The sequence below is a fragment of the Callospermophilus lateralis genome, chromosome 3, assembly GCF_048772815.1.
Source record: "Callospermophilus lateralis isolate mCalLat2 chromosome 3, mCalLat2.hap1, whole genome shotgun sequence".
In the NCBI taxonomy this organism is placed as follows: domain Eukaryota; kingdom Metazoa; phylum Chordata; class Mammalia; order Rodentia; family Sciuridae; genus Callospermophilus; species Callospermophilus lateralis.
Genome location: NC_135307.1, coordinates 51,541,313 through 51,557,420, shown reverse-complemented (window position 1 = coordinate 51,557,420; position 16,108 = coordinate 51,541,313).

Genomic DNA, 16,108 nt, shown 5'->3' with positions numbered 1-16,108 from the left:
TGCCTTGCACGTGTGAGGCAATGGGTTTGATCCTCAGTACCACATAAAATGAATAAATAAAATAAAGATGTCCATTTATAACTAATTTTTTTTTACAAAAATAGTCTTTTGGAAAAATAGACACAGCTATTATTTTAATGTTTGAGTGAGATAAAAACTCCAAAATATATTTATGATTTATCATATGTTTCCATCTGTAAAACCATTTAGCATGATACCATGAAGATTATTCTTATGAAAAAACAGTATATAAATGTAGCGTATTTTCATATCCAATTGTATTCTTCAGTTAGCTTAATTTTCAACTTTGATTTAATCCCTACTCTGAAGCATGTGGTAATGATCGGTGTCCTGCTATTCTGTGCAGTTGTGGTGGAGCTGCCTACCGTGATATTTACCTGACCTGCCTTTCCTACAAGTGTCATAGTGCTTCAAATATTTTCTGCCTGTGCAGAAGTGCTTTGCTCTACATAAGCAATAGTTTATTATTATTTTGATGCTATCTATTTTGGTACATGCTGTGAAAGTCAAAAGATAGACCAAGGTAAAAGGAAGAGCAAGTTTTATCCATTATATGTAATGATCTGCTTTCATTTTATAAATAATATAGTACATTTATTAATAATTTAATTCATGTGTGATTGACAATAGCTTATAGTGTCCTCACTTCCAGAAAGCATCTTTGAATTTTGACTGTCATTGTTAAGAGTTTAAGACTGACATTTAGGCATTGAATTAAATCAGCGAAAAAATATTTAGGGACTGAAAAGTCTGGCAGCGCTCAAGTGGCGGCATATAGTAAGTTGTAGGACCTACGCCAGAAATTTCCTATATAGCAAATTCACTACTCAAAAGTGACATATTCAAAAGAGAAATATGGCAAAAAGGTAGTAGGCAGTGATTCCCAGTTTTCTCATGACACAGAAGACAGTGACCATAGATCTGAGAGATGGGTGACCAAAAAAATAAATAAATAATGTTCTAAGGCACAATTTTAGAGTCTGAGACCTGAAGGGACTTGAAGATTACTTACCAGAGTAGAAAATAAGCACAGAGTTCTCCAACTGGGAACCAGAACGAGGGAGGGGGGCATGGAGAAGAACAGCACAGAGAGAAAGAGGGAGTAGAGAAGCACATAAGCTCACCTCCTTAGTAACATTTCGAAGAAAATCAGAAAAAAAAAAATGTGACAGGAACAGGGATGTCCTTGTAGTAAATAAGCCATAAAAAGCCAAATCATATATAGAACGCCAAATCATAAATATGTCCCTCTGTTGGTGGGGGGGCATATTGATCAGTTGCTGCACCCTTAAATGAATACAGTATCTCCCTACCTCCAAACAGTAGCAGATTAAACCAAAGCACCTCCACAGTGGGTTCCCTTAATAATCCAGCTAGAAAAAAAAAAAAAAAACTGGTAGAGAAATTGTTATTAGCTGAAATTCACTGAAACCCTGTCCCCTCAACATGAAAAAGGGGAGCAGGGTGGAGAAGCCCCATTTGGAAAGTGCTTGTCCAATTCACTTCTGTACTTAGCTGCTGCCTAGACACAGGCAGAGATAGAACAATTCAGGGTGGTGGAAGTGAGAGCTCAGATCTGAGTGACAAGGGTATGGAGCAGAAGAAAGATGAAAGGTGAGCCTTTAGAGCCACTGTTCTTCCCTGCCAACACTGGGGGTAAACATGTGGGAAGTTATAAATTCTAAGAAACCTAGAGAGACATCCCTTATCATGGGCTTGTGTATGGGTGACCAAGAGAGACGCTCCCAGAATATCCAGAAGCAGGATGCTCAGAGCCTTACGACAGCTGTGGGAAATCTGTGAGAAGAAGGTGCCTAAATGCTTAGGAAGCTTAAATGGAAAGTGGCCATATTATTACCATAGTCAGCAGGAGGCCTGCCAAGGTAGGAAATTGCCTAGGTTCAAGGCAATGGAAAATGGAGAACAACAGCCCCCAGCCTGACTCTTCTCTCAACTTGACCCGGCTGGTAGCCTAACACTTGATGAAAACTGCAGAGTGATAAGCAGAGTTTGGATACTAGCTGGACCCTATCTCAGTCACAACCAGAAAAGAAAATCAGCACCCACCATCCACAGTCTTGGGCAGTAGAACCAGAACCCAAATGAACCAGCTGAGTCCCTCGACTCAGTAGCAAGAACAGTACCTAATGAGCTTCGTAGACAAAGGGGAAATGTTCTGCACCACATGTCACCTGACAAATCTACAACTATAAGACTTGTGCTTATAGACAACCACCAAACTACACCACCAAGAAAAGGATCTTGTACAGAGGAGCAGGTACATGATGACGGACAACAATCACAGCCACATCCAGATCCTGCACCCTGACACTTACAAAAAAAAAGAAGAAACAATCCACGGACATAACACCACACTGAGTAGTTAGCCACTGGTCCCTGAGCTGACAAACCAAAACATACTGGTGGGAGGTCCATAGCAACTAGGGGAGTAGTGACCCAGCCCCTCTGGAAGGACCCAAAGTGAAAGAATGAGAGGCATCTTCTAAATGCCCAAATTCCAATAAAATCCAAATAAAGGTTCAACAAGAATTTTCTTCACTTTGGCACATTCTTGTATAAATAACTCTTGTCAAATTTGATTATATATATTACTTTTATCTTGAATTTTATTTGTTGCCCTAATAGTTAGCATTGTACATTTAAACCATTTGAATATATTTCTTCTAAAAGTTTAATGTGTTAATTAGAGTAATTCTCCCTATCTTTTTCTTTCTAACCCTAGTTTATAATTGCTCCTCATAACACCTATTCTCTTCACATTGTCTGCTACTACCTCAAATACTCCCATCCAACTTTTTTCTTTTTTATCTTTGTCAGTATCATTATATTCTTTTTTCTTTAATTCTTTTTCTCATTCCTCTGTCCAAGATTTCTTCTTCCCCTTTTCAGCCCTTATATAAATATACCAATTTTACTATATTAAATAACTAATTCTTCAAACTCATCCAGAACCTTATACCTGGGTTAGAATAACAAGTTTTTCACTTTTCATAAGTTTTAATAGCATATGGCTTGGTTCTGAAGGGATTGTAGTAAATAGTTCAGCAGCCTCTCTAAAAGTGGTGCTGATATTGGGATCAAAAAAGCCACACACTGAGTTAAACTATCAGTATCTGATATTTACTCAACCCAGAGCTCTTAAGAGAAAGAAACTCACAAAGTAGTCCCTTAGTTAAAAGAAGAAGAAATAGCCTTCCAGTAGGTGAGGAAATGTAGGGCTATATAGAAAAGCAAGGGAACAGACCACCTCAAACCACCAATAATACTTCAACAACTGACTCCATTGACGCCACAGTGGAGAAAATGTCACAGAAAAAATTTAGAAATTTTAGAATTAAAATGTTCAATGGCAACCTAGAAAAAGACATAAGGAGTGAAATTAAAAAGAAAGTAAATAATGAAACATCACTTCAATAAAGAGATTCTGAAAAATAAAAATAAAAACAAATCTTGGAAATGAAAGGCTTAATAAACCAAATTAAAATTTTAATGGAAAACATCACCAATACATTTAGACCATTTTGAAAATATATTTTCAGACCTCAAAGATAAAGTATACTATCTTGAAAGCAATATTTATCAAAAAGAAAAGATGTTAAGAGATCATGACTAGAATATTGAGTCATTTATTATTTTATAAATTAAAAAAATTTCCCTGATAAAAAGAAACTAAAAGAATTCATAACCACAAAGCCTTCACTACAAACTATACTCAATGAAATATTTCATGAAGAAGAAATGAAAACTAAAATGAATACCAACATAGGGATATTGTCAATTAAAGGAGAACCAAGTCTGAATTAACCATCAGTGATAAATCAAAATGGCAGGAAATACAAAAAAAATCAGTGCTCTATAATCATAATGAAAGTAAATGTTCTCAATTCTTTACTCAAAATACATAGATGGGCAGATTGGATTAAAGAACAGGCTCATAGGCAAAGACATCCACAGACTAAAGTGAAATAATGGGAAAAGATATACCATTCAAATTGTACCCATAAATAAGCAGGGGTAGTTATTCTGATATCAGAAAAGATGTATTTCAAGCCAAAATTAATCAGAAGAGAAAAAGAAGTTCACTTGATACTGGTTAAGGGAACCAGACAACAAGATACAAAGATTGTAAATACCTATGCCCTACATCTAAATACATAAAACAAAGTCTTCTCAGTATTAAGAATCAAATAAACTACAATGCAATAATACTGGGTGACTTCAAAAAACCTCTTTCAATACTAGATATATCATCCAGACACGTGTAAAGATTCTTCAAATCTAAAAAATGCTATTAACCAAATGGACCTAACAGATATCTATACAATACATTATCCATTAGTGGCTGAATTAATTAGCTTCTTCTCAGTTAAACATGGAACATTTTTAAAAGTAAATCTCATCTTAGGTCACAAAGTAAATTTTAGCAAATACAAAAAAATAGAATTCCTTCCATCCTTTCAGATTATGATGGAGTGAATTAGAAATCAATAAAAAGATGAAAAAACAGAATTGACTCTAATACCCACAGACTAACACTTTAAAATTATTCATGGATAAAATACAAAATAAAGGGAGAAATAAAAAAATTCTTAAGAACAAAAGAGAATAGTGATACAGTATATCAAAATCCCTGGGAGAGTATGGAGGTAGTTCTACAGAAAAATTTATAGTACTGAGCTCATATATTAAAAAGAGATACCAAATAAATAATTTAACATTACAACTCATGAACTTAAATAAAGAAGAACAAATTAACACTAAATCAGTATAAGAAAGGAAATAATTACTATCTGAATCCAAATCAATGAAATAGATTAAAAAAATCAATGAAGCATATAGATTTGCAGAGGAGTACCAGGATTGAACTCAGGGGCATTTGACCACTGAGCCACATCCCCAGTCCTATTTTGTATTTTATTTAGAGACAGGGTTTCACTGAGTTGCTTAGTGCCTGGCTGTTGCTGAGGCTGGCTTTAAACTCTTAATCTTCCTGATTTAGCCTCCTGAGCTGCTGGGATTACAGATGTGCGTCACTGTGCCCAGTCAAACAGTAGATTTTTTTGAAAGGCTGAATAAGATTGATAAACCCTTAAGTTAACTTAGGTAGAAAGTAAAATTACGTAAATAAAATTAGAGATGAAAAAAGAAATATCACCACAGGCATCACTGAAATCCAGATCATCAGAAGATATTTTAAAAATTTGTGCCCCAATAAGTTAGAAAAATCTTAAAGACATTGACAAATTCCTTGAGGCATATGACTTAACCAAATATATTTAAATTTTCTATAACTTCATTCTCAGCTGAGTTCAAACCTTTAAAATACTAACACCAATTTTCAAATTATTCCATGAAATAATAAAGACCTTTCTTATTATTATCACTGTTAAATTTATTCTATGAAATCAGTAGGACCCTCTTATCAAAACCAAAGAAGGACATATCAGGGAAAAAAGAAAACCTCAAGCTAATATTCTTGATGAAAACAGATGTGAAAATTCTTAATAAAATATTGGAAAAGTGCATACAAAAACACATTAAAAAGATAGCACACCATGATCCAAGAGGGGTTCATTGCAGGGATGTAAAGTTGGTTCAACACATTGAAATCAATAAATGTAATTCACAACATAAATAGACTTAAGGACAAGAATCATATGATTATCTCAATATAAGTACTCAATGACCATACTTCTAAAAGCATTATACAGATTCAATGCCAATCCCCTCAACATATCAATGATGTCCTTCACAGAACTAGAAAAGGCAATTCTTTAATTCATTTGGAAAAGTAAGAGACCTAGAATAGCCAAAGCAATCCCGAACAAAAAGAGTGATGCTGAAGGCATCAAAATTCCTAATCTCAAGTTATACTACAGGACTATGGTAATAACAACAGCAGGGTAGCGGCCCCTAAACAACCATGAAGATCAATGGAATAGAAGACCAAGGAAATTAAAGACACAGAGACAAACCCACATAAATACAGCTATCAGTTATTAAGTGAAGGTGCCAAAATCATTCATTGTAGAAAAGTAGCCTTTTTACAAATGGTGTTGGTAAAACAGGAAATCTATGTGTAGAGTACTGAAATTTGACCTCTATCTCTCACCCTGCACAAAAGTCAACTCAAACTGGATCAAAGACCTATGAATTAGACCAAAAACTTTTCAACTACTAGAAGAAAATGTAGGCCCAACACTCCAAGAGTCCTAAAGCACAAGAAATAAAAGCAAAATCAATATGTGGGATGGCATCAAATTGAAAAGTTTCTGAACAACAAAAAAAGAAGAGCATGAAGAGAGAGCACACAGAATTGAAGATCTTGGCCACCTTTTCCTCAGATAAGAAAAGACACATCAAAACTACATTAAGCTTTCATCTCACTCCAGGCAGAATGACAATTATCAAGAATACATATAAGCATTGGTGAGGACCTAGGGAAAAGAGTCCACTCATACATTGTCAGTGGAACTGCAAATTGGTTCAACCACTCTGGAAAGAAGTATGGAATTTTCTCAAAACACTAGAAATGGAACCACCATCTCTCCCATTCCTGTGTATATATCCAAAAGCATACTATAGGGATACAGAAACATCAATGCTTATAGTAGCACAATTCACAGTAGCCAAGCCTTGAAACCAACCAAGGTGCCCTTCAACAGATGAATGAATAAAGAAAATGTGATATATACACACACAATGTAGTATTACTCAGCCATATTACTGAACCATAAAGAAGAACAAATTTATGTCATTTCTGGTAAATGGAGGAAATAAGCTAGACTCAGAAAGCCAAAAGTCCAATACTTTCTCCTATACAGATTAGATAGGAAAAAATAAGCATGGGAAAGAGAGAGAAAAGAAAAAGGGTAGGGGATTTCATAAAAATAGATGAGTGAACTAGAGAAAGAGGATTGAGGGGAGGAAGAAGGGACAGAAAAGGGGAAGAACCATTGAATGAATCTAACCTAACTTTCCTATGTACATATATGAATATACCACAGTGAATATAACTAACATCATGTATATCCACAAGACAATAACTAAAAACATAACAATGAAAAAAATTAAATACTAATGTTATGTAAAATTAAAACAACCAATAAAAAAGGAAAACAGCAACAACAATTCAGTTTCCATAGCAAAACTTGAGTGTTTTAAAGATATACAGCATATAAAACTATGAGCTAATTTGCTTCATATTTACCCATTTGGCCTATGATAATTATAACTTTAATGAAAGAATTATAATATTATTTGGGGAAACCTTTTAGTCCTCATTTGAGATTAAAGAAGAGTGATGGAAGTCAATGTAAAACATAAACACAGATTTATAACAGCTGCATAAAATATAATTACCTTACAAATATTGTTTAATTTATACAATTTTCATTTTTATCATGATTGTTTCCCATTGATAATGCAAGATACTGAATTACCAAAGGGAAGAAATTTAGAGCAGAAATTATGGGGTCACAGCATATGGTTTAGAGTATTGGGTTCACATTTACTGTGCAATAAGTTACCACACTTTGTTTTGCCTCTCTTTCCTAAACTGTAAATGTAGAATTACAGTGATAACTTCATAAGTATAACTGTGTGATTATTTACCTTGAGAACAATTAAAAAATAATGACAATGTAAGTATTTTTTATGTCAAATATTATGAGATATTTGATTTCCATTGGTATTACTGTTCTGATATCAGAAGAATTACATATAGTTTTAACTGTTTAAAGAATTAAAAAAGGATAAAATATTCAAAACCAGTTTCTTACATATTTATGTCTTCCCTGTTTTTTTCCCTCATGATTAGGCATTCAGGCTTTCAAGTTAGACTGTGTTCACATCCCAACTATTCCATTTAATAGAAATATAGCTGAGTTAGCATAGAAGTTTCTTTTTTACTAAATGATTATAATAGCACCAACTTTGATGGACTGATGATGAGATTAAGTAAATCAATGCATGTACAGGATGTAAGGCAGTATGTAGTATAGAGAAAGGGGCTTAATACCTCAAAATAAATTTCTAATGTATATGTGTAATATTTAACCACATTCTAATATTTATTCCAAAAGTTCTAAAGACAAATGGTGATAACATTAGCCAGAAATACAACCATGTATAGGCATAGCCCATGTGGTAATTTATTTCATGTTGGATTCAAAGATACGTTAGAATTCTGCTAACAAAATAATGGAAAAATTGCTTAGTTTTAGTCAGCTTTTTTGTTGCTGTGACCAAAAGACCTAATAAAAACAATATAGAATAGAGACATGGGGCTCATAGTTTCGGAGATCTCAATCCATAGATGTTCAGTTCCATCTTTCTGGGCCCCAAATTAAGGAGAACATTATGGTAAAAGGGTATAGAAGATGAAAGAAGCTCAGGAAATGGTAATTAGATAGCAGAGATAGCTCCACTCATCAGGGACAAAATATAAACCCCAATGTGACACCCCTGTGGCCTATTTTTTCCAGCCACATTCTACCTCCCCTCAGTTACCACCGTGTTAATCCATATCAGGGAATTAATGCACTGATTAGGTTAAGGCTCTCATAACCCAATGATTGTACCCCTAAACTTGTTTATATTGTCTGACACATAAGCTTTTGACAAAACCTCATGCCTAAACCATAACATCTACCTTGTCAATCTCAGTGGCTTAACATAGTAAGTTTCACTGCTGATCATTACCTATCCTAGTAAGATTAGAAATTATGGTGGAGGGTTCTTCTCCATACAATTGGTAAGTGTTGTGGATTTCTTTTACTCTTGAATTATCATCATCTTTTACATTCTCTTGCCAAAATTATACCACACAGGAAAAGTATGGGGCAGGATTCTGTGTGAAATATATCTACAAGCCAGACCTGGTAATACGTTATATCATTTTTCTTATATTAAATTATCCCAAACTAGATGCAACTAGACTTGGAATTATGTCCTCTATGCTCAGAAGGGAAATGAAAAGAATGTCATGTGTTCATCATAATTCCTATCATATATATGAAATTTTATTACAAGTGTCATGCAGTTGTCTACAAGTCATTCTTATCCTCTACTTTTGCAAAAGCATGTGAGAACAATTATTGAAAAAATCATGTAAAATCTGGATCAATAAGAAGTGATAATGAACATGTTGATGAAAATGAATTACTAAATTTTGTTTAACAGTAAGATATTTGTTATCATAGCTTAAATTGAGTAGTATAAAGAGTAATAAGAATTTCTGAAGTTTGATTCCTGGCTCTACCATTACAGATTATAATTCTAATAACAAACTAACAAAATGTGCTGGTAGACATTAGCAATTAAATATGTTTTAAGTGTTATGGCAAGTTATCACTTCATAAAGTAATCATTTCAAACAATGTATTGCCAAATGTAACTTTTTTATGTATGCCATATGCAAAATAAAATGATTGAAAATTCATGGCTGTTTTTTACAGTGTTAATCTTCACAGAAATGAGCAGTACTTGCCATGGAAAACTAAGTGTCACAATACTTATTTCACTATACAGTACTAAAAAATCTATCAAGTTACAGTATTTGTCCAGAAGCATAAAGAGTGAGCTATATTATAATTGTATTCTATTATCAAACGTTTTAAAAATAAATTTAACAGAGTATCTCTTTTCCCCCATTTTTTCTTCATCTTCAACTTCCTGATGATAATCTTAGCATGGATTTAAACATAACATTCACAGTTATAAAAAAGTCACACAATATTATATTAAAAGTACAACATTTAGTATGATACACATAAAATAATAAATTATCATTAATTTATAGACTTGGGCAAACCCCACATTCTTTTTTAAACATTTGCATCACCCAAACTCTTTCATTGAGCCTGTTTAAAGCCAAGCATCACTCATACCCTCATCCTCAGTGCGAGTGCTGTCCCTGTGACCAATATACTCAACAAGTGCAATTTAGAAATAAAAAAGTTTAGTTGGGCTCATGGCTTCAGATGCTCAGTCCATGACTAGCAGACTCCATATCCCTGGGCCTCAGGTGAGGTGGAACATCATGGTGGAAAGCAGTGACAGAAGAAAGTAGCTCACCTCATAGTATCAGGAAGTAGAGATAGCTTGAATGCAAGGAGCCGGGGATAATATATTTTCCAAGTGGACACTACCGTCACCTACTTCCTCCGGATACTCCCTAGCTGCCTACAGTCACCACTCATTAATCCATTCAAATTATCAATCCATCAACTAGATTAATCCACTGAATAGGTTACAGCTATCAGAATATAATCATTTCAACTCTGAACATTCATGTATTATCTTACACATGAGCTTTCAGTGGAGTGCTCATACCCAAACCCTAACACTAGGTAACCATAGATTTGATTTCTTTTTCTTTAAATGTGTTCTAAATATTTCATGTAAGCTAAATCATACATTGTATAGTATTGTGTGTCTTGCTTTTTTCATAAGGGTTTTGATAATACATACACACTGTTTGTTTTGTTTTTAATACATACACTCTGTTTTCTTTATGTATGATATTTCATTATATGTACATACCAACTTTTAGTATTCATTCATCAATTGAACCATTTCTACTTTTTTGGATATGACGAGAAATGTTTCTGTGAACATTGGCATATGAGACTTTGACTGGACCTATTTTTTTTATTACTCTTGGGTCAAATCTTAAGGCTAAAGTAGCCAGGTCACATGATAACTTATGTTTACATAAACCATGGACTTTTCCAGAGAGAGAGAGAGCACCATTTTCATTACTTCCAGAAGTAGAGGAAATTCCCACTTTCCTGAAACACTCATAATGCTTGGTATTGTTATCTTTTTTATTACAGTCATTCTCATCCATGAATAGATACTTAGTTGTGGTTTTAATTTTCATTTTCCTCTTAACTAATAATGGTGAGAACATTTCCTAATGCTTAGTATCTGTTATGATTTACGTATTAGGTGTCTTTCAAAAGCTCATTTGTGAGATAATGCAAGAAATTTAGAGGTGATATGATTGTTCAACTTTAACACAATTAGTGAATTAATTATCTGATAGGGATTAACTGAGTATAACTGAAAGCAAGTAGGATGTGAATGGAGGAGGTTGGGCATTGGGGACTTGCCTTTGAAGTATATGTTTTGTATCTGGTGTGTGGAGTCACTCTCTTTATGCTTCCTAGTGTGATCTTGTTTAACCTCCCTTCACCATACCTTTCTGCCGTGAAGTTCTGCTTCACTTCAGGCCCTGAGGAATGAAGTCGGCCATTTATGGACTGAGAACTCTGAAAGTGTGAGCCCCCCCATATGAACTTGTCCTCCTCCAAATTGTTCTTGTCAAGTATTTTGGTTACAGCAGTGAAAATGCTCATTAAAACAGTATCAATTTGTTATCCTCTTTGATAAAAAGTTTATTCACATGGTTTGTCCATTATTGAATTATTATTTTCTTATTTTTCTTGAGTTACAAGATATATTTACATATTCTGCATGCAGTTTCTCCATCAGATACATGATTTGCAAATATTTTATTCCATTTTGACTTAGTTTTTGATTTTGTCTGAGGGAAACTTTAATATATGCATGTTTATAGCTCTCTGAACAATATAAATATGTTGCCTCTTCATAAATGATTTGGATGTCAGTTTTGCTTTCACTTTTTTTCTTTATATTTGTATAAAATAAAATCTGCAATATGGACATGTAAATATACCCTTGTTTCCTTTTTGACATGAAAATATAGAAATAATGTTTCTAAACTTTCTTAAGATTTCAATAACTATAGATTTTATGGTAGCATAGAGACAAAAATAAGAATATTATAGACAGGTCTGTCTTAGAGACATTGTTTATAATTAATTCAATTGATGATTCCTGTGACATTTCACATATACTGTTCGTATTTTATGTTCCATCAATTCAGATATTAATCTTGGTACTTCTTTCAATTTCCACATAACAGATTTAAAAAAAAAACACTTGGTAAAACACTAATAAGTTTTAAACATCTTAACACTTTCTTGCTATCACTCAAGGGCATTAAATTCAAATTTAACATATGTGTTCTCTTTTCTTACAAATTCATAGAATATTCATCTACTTAGTAATTTTTCAGGTTATCTGAACCCAACACTCCTCAAATTAAGCTTCTTTCATCTCTTATCTTCTCCAAAGCACACATTTTGTTTCACCTTTTAATATGTATAACAGCTTAACAATCTTTTATTTTTCATATTTATATGCAGTCATCCTTTTGTTTAGGTCTTATTTTCTACACTAACAATCTTAAGCTTTCCTAAAACCTAAATAATAATGTTGCTAAAAAGGATTTCTAGAGCTGATTACGAAAAGAGCAAAACTTATATTCTCAGTTCTGGCCAACACAGAGTAGCCTCATTCCTCTAAGTTTTCCTTACTAATAACGTACCCTGCTCCAAAATAAAATAAAGTAAAAGCAAGGAAAACAGGTTTAAGAAGGCTCTGAAGGATGAAATGAAGGAAGCAAACTTTCTGAGGGATAATGTGGCAGTGGGTTACTTTTATTTCCTATAGAACCTCATATATTTTAGAGTATTATAGAACCTTGGAGTAGGAATTGACATCAGGAAAAGAAAAAAAAAATAGATCTAGGAAACATTGTTGTCCTTAGCTGAAAATCTTCACATACAAAGAATGGGGTCAATCAATCATGGAATAAACCTCCAAAACTATGTTCCCAAATATACCTTCTCTCTTTGTAAGTGGATTCATTCAGGTATTTTGTTTTGGAAAGCTGACTTAATGAACCTGAAAAACAAATCATAACAAGATAAAAAGAAATACTGAATATTTTATGACAGATAAAACAGAAAAAGAAATCACTGAAGACAGAGGAATATTACACATGATGAAAGGATCAATCCACCAGGAAGAAATAATAACTCAAAGTGTGTATGCCCCAAACAAGACAGCCTTAAAAACAAACACACAAAACAAAAATATATGCATTTGAAAGTAGAAATGGACAAATTCACAATTATACAAGGGAACTTCAGCACTCCACTCTCAGTCATCAATTGAACATTGGAGAGAAAATAACAAGATTTTTACCAATGCCAAATTTCCATGGAGTAAAACTTTGCTGTTCTGTACACTGATGTTTCATACTACTTTTCTGAGGAAAAAGCTGAAGCATAGTATTTAATTATGCACCCAAAGTAGACATCCTGGGCTACTTTTATTCAGTTGCATAACACTTTTTTGTTCTCTACCTATGGGTGTACATAAAATCCTTAAAAGTTTCACTTACTGTTTTCTGCTTCCATCAGTAAATTTTTCCTATTAATGTCATAGTATTAAAAATGTGTTACCAACTTCAATATTTTGGTAGACAATTCTTCCAATATTCATTTAGAAATCTTTCAGCATCTTTGGCTTCACTTTTAATCTTATTCTGTACTTTATATGTGCATGTTAGATATCTTCTGTTTTCCTCAATTTTTTTGTTCACTCTGTCTCACTTTTTCTTTCCAGGCTCTTACTGCATTTCTTCTTCAGATCTCAAGCTTGACTACTACTGAAACCCTTTGACTGAATTATCATGTTTTCCTTATATTCACACCTTTATAAACAAAATCTCAAAAATATCTCAATTTGATTATGCTACCTATTTGCTGTTAACCTTCTCACTGGTAAAATCAGTCACCCACTTCCCTAACCAATCCTACATCAATAAATAAAAGTAGCTGGGCATGGTGGCATGTGCCTACAATCTCAGCCTACAAACCTGAATTAGGAAGATCTCAGGTTTGATACTAGCCTGGGCAAATTATTGAGTCCCTGTCTCAAAATAAAATTTAAAAAGTCAGTGATAGAAGGCGCTGCTTTTAATTCTCAGTACCACAAATAAATAAATGAATAAATGTCCCTAATCTATTGATCAATTCTAAGCATTATATTTTGCTACCCATGATATTTCCAGTTCACTCCCAAGGAAGGGAATTTTTAAATTCCACCTATCATGGAGTACAGTGAAATGCATTGCTTTATGTTTTAGTAATGGCTCCACTCCCTTAATATACACAGCATTTTACCTAGCTAAAATTTCAAAGAACATTATTATCATCACCCACTTGTACATATCCTCAACTCACATACTTGGTCTCTTCATTTAATTCTATGGGGAAAGCCCAACTCTGTGTTTGCTGAGCTTCCACACCCTGCATCTGAATGGTATTGGAGAATATCACACTAACTTTCTTCCAGGTCTACCTTAAACTCCTGGACAACTTAACAAACATAGAAATTTTATTATGGATCTCTAACCCATTCACATACCATCTCTTCTAGATTATAGTTTTTCATTTCTCTCATTTCAAACCTCCAATACCTCTTCTAGATTCACATTCTGAGCTGATGACTGTTTTCAATATCACTGAGAAAACAGAGACAAGCAAGAGAGAACTTATATACACTCCCACTTCCACATGACTCTACCAACATATTGGTATATGAACCCTTCTACTCTATCTTTTCTCCTCAAACTGTCCCTTATTATATATAAAATCACCTCTCTACTTTCGTATTATCAACTTCACCTCATCTGCTTTAGAAGAATGTATTCAGAATTGTGCAGTCTTTGCCAGCATAATCATTACTTGACCTAAAATATTTTATGTAAGCAAACAAGTAAATATTGTGAGGTAAGTCACTGATAATTCAGATTTTATTTGTTATGGAAGAACAGTATAACCAGTCTTGACTATGAAAGTGTTTGAACAATAATTTGCCATATTGAGGATCAGTCAACTTTTTAGATAAAGTCATGTTCTTTGCTTCAACCTCTTATATGTCAACTTTACTGGCCTATCTTAGGATGACTATATACAACTTGGGTCTGATAACAATAGTATTACCACTTACCTTAATGTTATTTATTCATTACCTATATACCTAAACTAGAATGGAAGTTCAATGGGGCAGGGATCATATTTTTTATTCTTTACCATTAATGTATCCACAGAATCCATTCAGTATCTGGTAGAATTTAGTTCTTAATAAAAATACACTTATGTTAAATAAGCAATCTATTGGAAATCAATTAATATCAGAAGAGTAGGTGATATTTACCCAAACTTGTACCTTAAAAAAAGATTACCTGAGCATCTTTGCCTAAGTAAAATCTATATGCTTCTTTAATATTTATTTGAATGTCCAGTATTTTCAGTTATATATAATCAAGAAATGCTCTTTTAAAATAATCCAATTTATGGATCATAGAACCATTAGTTGAGTACTATTTTTATTACTTCTGTGTTAAAACAGGTTTGAAATAGGATCTTGCCCTGCAATACAATAATAATAAAAGACTTGACTAAACTTAATAGTAATTATAAAATGAACTAAAAATAACACAGAAGTTTGAGTTACATTGGTTTTACTGTGGACTTAATTGGTAGAGTAGGAAATAAAATCACTGAAATGTAAAATGACCTCAGAATAAACATTATATTTCCATTTTTTTAACCATCTGCATCAACAGAACTTTTTTTTTTCAGGGACACAATCAATATGCATATCCATCTTATAACCAGAGTTACCATCTCATTTATAATTTTAAAGGTGCATAAGATTTCTTATTTACAATTCTATTTGTCTACTTTCTATTTCTCTGCCAATTATCTATCTATACATCGCTGGACCTCTCTATTATCTGTTTCTCTATGTCTATCTGTTAATGTCTGTTAAGTTTCTATTATCTCTGTTCATCTGTGTGTCTATGTGTATGACTCTCTGTTTTTTGCCTTTTTGTGTATCTAGACCTCTCTCTCTCTCTCTCTCTCTCTCTCTCTCTCTCTCTCTGTATGTCTTCATATTTATTTACTTGTCTAGCTCTCTGCCTTTCTGATTATCAAGACATCTATCAATGATACATGTTTGAATATATTTAATACAAACTGGTAGGCTGAATGTGGTGGCACATACCTCTAGTCAGGTATTTGAAAAACTGAGGCAGAAGGATAACTTTAGCTCAGGAATTCAAGGACATATTTTAAAATGAACAAGACCTTACTTATATCAGCTCCACAGATAAAAG